The sequence below is a fragment of the Strongylocentrotus purpuratus genome, unplaced genomic scaffold (genome assembly GCF_000002235.5).
Source record: "Strongylocentrotus purpuratus isolate Spur 01 unplaced genomic scaffold, Spur_5.0 spur5_scaffold_4, whole genome shotgun sequence".
Taxonomy (NCBI): domain Eukaryota; kingdom Metazoa; phylum Echinodermata; class Echinoidea; order Camarodonta; family Strongylocentrotidae; genus Strongylocentrotus; species Strongylocentrotus purpuratus.
Window position 1 is genome coordinate 4,022,575 of NW_022145610.1, and position 7,665 is coordinate 4,030,239.

Consider the following 7,665-nt stretch of genomic DNA (forward strand, 5'->3'; position numbering starts at 1 on the left):
ATCTGTCCGTGGTCTATAATTCACCATCAACTCATGCCCCTATAACCTTTGATATTCGTGTGCTTATTAATGAATGGATACATGAACGAGTCTCGCCCAAAAGATAATGAATAGTTTATGAAGACCGAAGGCCCTAAGGTTGATTGTACGTGGTTTTCCGCTTTTGGGGGCCAGCAGCAACAAAGAGGTTCAATAGATTATTAAAAGCTTAAAGATGAAGTTGAGTTCTGGTCATGTGATTGCATTGTGAAAGAAACGGTGTGGAACCGACCAGAAAAAGGTTATGATCATCTAGCATATAAGAATTCGTGTGTATTGCAAGGTTCTGGAATCATCAAAATGATAAGAAATTTGGCCAAGTCTTGGTAAAGTTACAAACACTTGCCCAGAAAGATGTATCTGGGACTACACGAACACGTGGCGTAAAAAGCCGGCCTCCCCCCCCCCCCCCCGATTTTTACGATGTTACATGCATATTTAGAATATGAAGGCATTTGAAGAGCCATGATTTTCAGGGAACATGTCTTAACTGATGTTCTTCCACACTTGCATAATAAGAATGAGTAATGCTCACAAATTATTTTTCACCTCTTCCCAGAACTCAACCTTCTCTTTAATCGATACCTCATTATGTTTAAGATTTAATACAGTCTTGGATCAGAGGAACGTTGTTTTTAGTCATGTGTAACCATGAATTATCTTCATCTCATTTCACTGCCTGTGTTGTTTGATTTGTATGAGTATAAAATGGATCTACTTGCAATTTAAGAATTTCCTTTCACACGACCCAAATGTGTCATATTTTCATTCCTAAACGAAATCATGATAAATTAAACTTTCTATATCTCTTCCCCCTCCTCTCTCCACCTTTGCCAGTAAAGACAGGGGGCACACACACCCGTTAGCCCATAGACAATGCATTTTGTTTACATATTACAAATTAGTGACAACACAGACAACAGGAAGTTGCAGGAAATTTTTACATAGTCAGTTTCGCATTGGTTCTCTTCCATATGCTGGCATTTTATCAATTATGAATCCTCCTTTGGTCACACCGCCATAAAGCATCGACAATAACTCGAGAAGAAGGCGCCTATTTAATTTGTTAAGATGCATAAGGACACAAATCGTCATTTGCTGGCCTTTAATATGTTTTAGGACTCTTTAAAAAAAGAAATATAGGTAACAAAGGAAGGAAAAGGAATACAAAAGAGGAAATCATTTTCAGCATAAATTATGATAGAAATAAGGTTTACAAAAATAAGCGAATATCAGCAAAAGAATCGATAAAACAAATTTGTCGGACGGGGTTGATACATATATAATTATGAATGTATATGCACATAAACATAAATACATACATATATATAAATACATATGTATGTATTGTATAGTATATAAACTTACACACATACAGTCAGTCAGTAGAGCGTCCGCCTCACAACCGGGAGGTCGTGGGTTCGAACCCCGGCCGCGTCATACCAAAAGACGTTAAAAGACAGGAGTTGCTGCTATATACCTTGTTTGACGTTCAACAATAAGAGATAGAGCAACGTCGATCTGGTGCTGCTCAGTGGCTGCCGGGCTCACGATCAATTAGGCAAAAAGAATTTTCATTTTCGGTTTAACTTAGTACAATTTGGAGTGGACTTTAAAAGATTATTATTATTATTATACAAATAATGAATGGTTATGAGTTCAATCATGCGAATATTTTCATGAGTTGAAAGATTAACATTCTATTCAACGAGGCGTCAGCCGAGTTGAATAGAATTAATGTTAATCTTTCAACGAATGAAAATATTCGCACCATTGAACGAATGAAATACATTCATTATTTGTTTTATACAACATCGAAGAAGATCTAATAGAACGTTAATCAACAAATTATGCTTTACTCCTTATATTAAAGATAAATTCAAGTTGGATTCAAGCCTTCTCGATTACATTCAGATTGCCTTCGCGTCAGATACACGCAGGGATACGCGCGCGCACGGCAGAGAGGTACGCAGTCTGCATATAACCAAAAATGCACGGCGCATATAACCAAAAATGCACGACCGTGCAATATACCATCTATTGAATATCATGTGACCAACAGTCCTCCAATCAAATGACAGGGATCCACGTAGGTGTTTTATAATATATATATATATATATATATATATATATATATATATATATATATATATATTTATATATATAAATATAAATACATAAAATATGCCGTTGCAAAGAGAGTAAATCACGTCAGCGAATAACGTCGTATGCAACTTGCATAAGAGGAGCTTTAAATTGGCGTCTTTGCACCTTCACGTATTAAGGACGTGACACTTCGTAAAAAAAATCTACTTGTTGGTGGTTGCTTGTTAACGTTCTCCATTGAGAATAAAGTTGGACACATTAAGGTTAAACAGAATATGGATATCAATGGTGTTTTTCAGAATGTTATGTTTATTACGGTTTGCTCGTATTGTACGAATAAACGTCACAATCTACTCATGCTGAACATTGTGTTCCAAAACACATCTATACTTTTAGATCATTATGTTTACCGAAGCTAATAATAGTAGTGTTTACATTACAAGTTTATCAAAACATCATATTAAACGTAACAGTAAGATAACATCCGCCCAATATACGGGAGATATGGTTAATACCTGATACAAGGTAACTTACAAATGGTACAAGGGTAGTACAAAGTAAAATAAGCTATTAAGATGTTTGGAACAGAAAACAAGGCCTGGCCGCCACAGACTGAAAATCTTCTTTAGCTGACCATGAGTTTACATCGTCTAAGAATACATTTTCGTGTTTTTTCTCTCGAAAGAGATGCAGTCTGCCGACAATCAAGTGTGATTTACTATCACAAAATTATTACTTAATTAGTAAACACTGATATTGCCGCAGCTTTCATTTCATCGACTTTTACTTTGCGATTGTTAAGTATGGTTCCGTTTTCAAGAGAGCCTAACTTAGTATCTGTTTTAAACATCAGTTTGTAGATTATGAGGAGTGTAGTCAGATGCATAATAAGTTTTACATTTTATTTGAGAGATCATGAAATTGCTTAGTCATGCATTAAACCATAGTCACACGGACAAAACGGACACCGGAGAGACAACAAACCGATCAAACAAACAATTTTGTACAGGTATTATCCGAGAAGTGGTCGGTTTGGGTTTGATGTGGAGTTGGTTTGGTGGTGTGACAGAGGTAATTAGCATGTTTTACAGAAACACTGTGTGCTGACTAGCCGCGACCATTTTGTTTACCAACCTTTCCATATATTATAATGAGACATGGTGACAGTTACGCCAGCGAGTGATTGCACCTACTTATCTATTCATTAAGAGCAATATCGGTAGGAATCATGATCTGTCTCGATTCGCAATTGCACTTTGCTCCAGCAACTGATGGGGCATAAGAGGAAGCGATGCAGCTTCTGTGCAGCTTCATATTAGTAAACGATTCAAACTAATGTGGACGAGAGTGATGCAAGCATGGGTTTAATGAATATAGATAGATTGGCGACAGAGAGAGAGAGAGAGAGATAGAGAGGGGGAGAGTGAATGGGGTAAGTATGAAGAAAGGGGTAGCGAAAGAGAGAGAGAGAGAGAGGGGGGGAGAGTTAATGGGGTAAGTATAAAGAAAGGGGGTAGGGAAAGAGAGAGAGAGAGAGAGAGAGAGAGAGAAATAGAGAGAGAGAGAGAGAGAAAGAGAGAGTGTATGTGTGTGTGTGTGTGTGAGTGTAACAGAGAAAGATAGAGATGAGGGGGAGCTACATGAGGTTTAGTCACATAAAGATAGGCATAAAGAGAGAGAGAGAGAAAAAAAGAAAGAGAGAGAGAGAGAGAGAGAGAGGACATAAAAAGGAGCACCAACCCTCACTCAATTGCCTCTTTCACTCACACTTCATCTACCTAGTAAGACCGTTGCCTACCCACATGACGGCGGTACCCCTACCCCTTCTCCCCCTCCCTCCCACTCCCCCTTCCCACTCCCCATCCCCTAATGGTTCGGTATACGCCACGCCACCGGCACTGAACCACAATTTCCATCTACCAATTATCGCGGTGTCGGTCCTGCCTGCCTCATATTAGCTGGAGGTTTCAATACCAGTAATTAACATGAATTCGGTTCCATGATAATGAACATTATTTTAAAGAAATGATTCGGTTCTGTTCAACGTAACAACAAAAAAATCCTATTCTTTTTCCCCATTTCGAAGAATATCATAGAAGTAGTGTCCAATGAAAAAGATATCTCTTCAAAAGTTCTTATATTTCGAATACAATAAATAGCTTCGGACCAAAATGTGATTGGCATATGTTTGTGTAACCCCATGTACCCATGTTTGTGTGTTGGTCTTTTACTTATTCCTGATAATCAAAGAAAGATCTGGTCAATTTCTTGTAATTTTTATGATAATATAGGGTTATTTCCATATCAACATAATCAAATATTTAACATTTAATTAGATAGTTTTGCATTTCAATTACAATTTTAATCTTAATTGTCCATAATGGAGATTCGTTTGAATTACATTCTTTTCTAAAGGAAAATAGAAGAAAGGAGAGTCAGTAATTGGTAACATAAGCTTCAGAAAACCAATTCTAAAGCAAGAGAAGCAATAGCAGTAATGATAGTTAGTATTTAGTAGTAATAATAGTAATGATAATAATAATAATAATAATAATAATTATGATTATAAAAATGAAAGTAAAAATTATGACAAAAATTATACTAGGACTTACGAATGATGATAATAAAAACAATATCAATAATGATTATAATGATGATGAAAATAATGAAAATGATAATAATAATGATAATCATGCTACTACTACTACTACTACTACTACTACTACTACTACTACTACTACTTCTACTACTACTACTACTACTACTACTACTACTACTACTACTACTACTACTACTACTACTACTGCTACTACTGCTACTTCTATTACTACTACTACTACTTATAATAATACAAAATAATAATAATAGTAATAAGGATAATAATAATACTAATAATCATAAAATGCCGTTCTTGTATAGTGCATATCACATAGAGATGATTTAACATCTATATGCGTCTCAAAAGGACTTTGGATATTGTTACCCCAGTGTTAGCTCCGGCAACCGAAGAGCTCTCCTGGGTCGCGTGAGGCAAATGTAGATTTGTGTCTTTCCAATGGACGTTAGTGCTGCAGCAGGAGTTCGAACCATGTAACTTGTGGTTCACAGCCGGGAGACTTTCCCACTAAGCCACATCTCGTGCATAGTGTTAACATCTGATATCCGCCTCTTTAATCGGATCAAATTAGGTAAAATTAAAAGCTCGTTGTTTGCTGCGGATTTCTACCAGACTAGACGCGACAGAATGATATCCTTGCCAACACATAATTTAGTCTTTAAATTATGAAAATCCTTTGTTCATAAAGGCCGCATAAACAAAGCACTCCGCTAACAGCAATAACATGAAACCCGATATCCCCACATATGGCAAAATATTTTGTCTCCTGAATGCAATAATCTGAATAGGGTGAATAGGATACAATTTGTGCGCATGTTTATCAGATATAAATGACATGCTTTGCTTGTTGTCTGTCTAAGTACATGTACATCATTATGTTGATTGTATATGATTATATCTTTATTCAGCTGAACCGTAAAAGTATTTGATTTTTAATGTAATGTACTTTTCGTATACCAATCAATTTCCTTAGACATGGTTTAATTAATTTCCTGACTAGTTCAAGCTGTGGATACATTATCGATGCATCTTGCTCTTGAAATATACATGGAGATTAGAAGATTGATCAAAAGTTGCCTTTCTTTAATTTGTTGTGCCCATATTCCTGACGATTTAGAGTCGAGAAATGCCGTGTCCTACCATGCACCGTCTTGCCGTATTAAACAGATGCGACTCGAAGAGAGAGAGAGAGAGAGAGAGAGAGAGAGAGAGAGAGAGGGTGGTGGTGAGTGAAGGAGATAGGGAGAGAGAGAGAGAGAAATGGAGATAGGGAGAGAGGGGGAGAGAGAGAGACAGGGAGAAGGAGATAGAGAGAGGGTAGGAGAGAGAGAGAGAGGGAGAAAAAAGGAGGGTGCGTGCGTGCGTGTGTGTTGTGTGTGTGTGTGGGTGTGTAGTGAGAGAGAGACGGAGAGAGACAGAGAGATAGACCTACATGTACATGCATAGAGAGGGGAGAACGAGAGAGAGGACGTGTGCGAGACATAGAGTGGGAGAGAGAGCGCGAGAGAGAGAGAAATAGAGTGTGTGTGAGACATAGAGTTGGACAGAAAGAGAAATAGAGAGAGAGGGAGAGACAGAAAGACAGAGAAATGTTTAATAGAGCCGAAATGATCGAGAAAGCAAGAGGGAGTGATCTATATACAGGGAGATACGGAGGGAGATGGAAAAGGACTAAGATTGAGCGAGATAAAAAAAAAAATAGAGGGTGAGAGAAAAGAAAAGTGAATTTTTTCAATTTCAATTATATTTTATTTCCCCAAAGAAATTCGCTTTGCTCACATGTTGCATACAACTTGACGTAACAAAGATGGAGTAGGACAGAAAGTGTCTTTGGAAACCTCGGAAGCTGATAGTGCGTAACAAATCTTCCCACTTCTGGCAGCACAATGGCTTTCAAATGTTAAATTTAGCTTTTTCCTAACCAAATCACTATCTTTGATATAACGTTGAACCTGTCACAAGGAAATCACATAGCCCATATTCATATATTCATTTTTTTTCTTTTTGTAAGTAGATAAACAGATAAATTGCAACCTTTTTCGAACTACAGATTAGTGGAAATGTGGTATAGAAAACATAGCGCAACGCCCATAATTCCAATTAAACTTTACGGGCATGCTGCCTTTTGCATAAAACATGACTTGACATTTGAAAGAGAGATGGGGGAAAAGAGAGAGAGAGAGAGTTAGAGAGAGAGAGAGAGGGTGCTAAGTCAATAATCTAATCAGAAGGTGACACAGCAAAATAAAAATAAATCTTTTTAAAATCAAGTAGATATTTATATAAATCCAATAGTCACGAGCTTTTGTTATGACGATATTGTTATTGATGTTTCTACATTCAGCGCTTTATCTAGTTAATGTGTGCACCAATTAGGCCTATCGGCTTAACCTTGCCACTCATAGCGTCTGGCTCGACGAAAGAATTGAACCAAAATAGCAACATAGAAAGAAATCCCAAAGGAAAAGTGAATGATGATACATTTATGATCTTGATTTCGAAGAATTTGTGACGTCCATATTTTGTTAAAAATAAAGCTAGTATCAGGGACTTTGAATTTCGTACACTTTCAGGCGACGCCCAAGTAACATTTTAGTGTGTTATATACAGTAAACCAGGGGTGTTTAGTTACGAATGACTTTACAAATGATTCGAATATGAAGTGCCGAATAGGATGCCCAAAGTTTTTCCTGACATTTAAAAAAAGTGTGACTGTATTTCCCATAATCTTTATTAAATTGTAGCCAGAAATACACTATACATTAATGTTTTGTTAATAAAGATAAGGTTAATCTACATCTGCATAATTCAACTATAGCTCATGCAATTAAAAGGATTTGGGAATCCCAATTAGCTCTTCATATTCAAGTCATTCGAAAAGTCATGCATAAATTTACGCACAG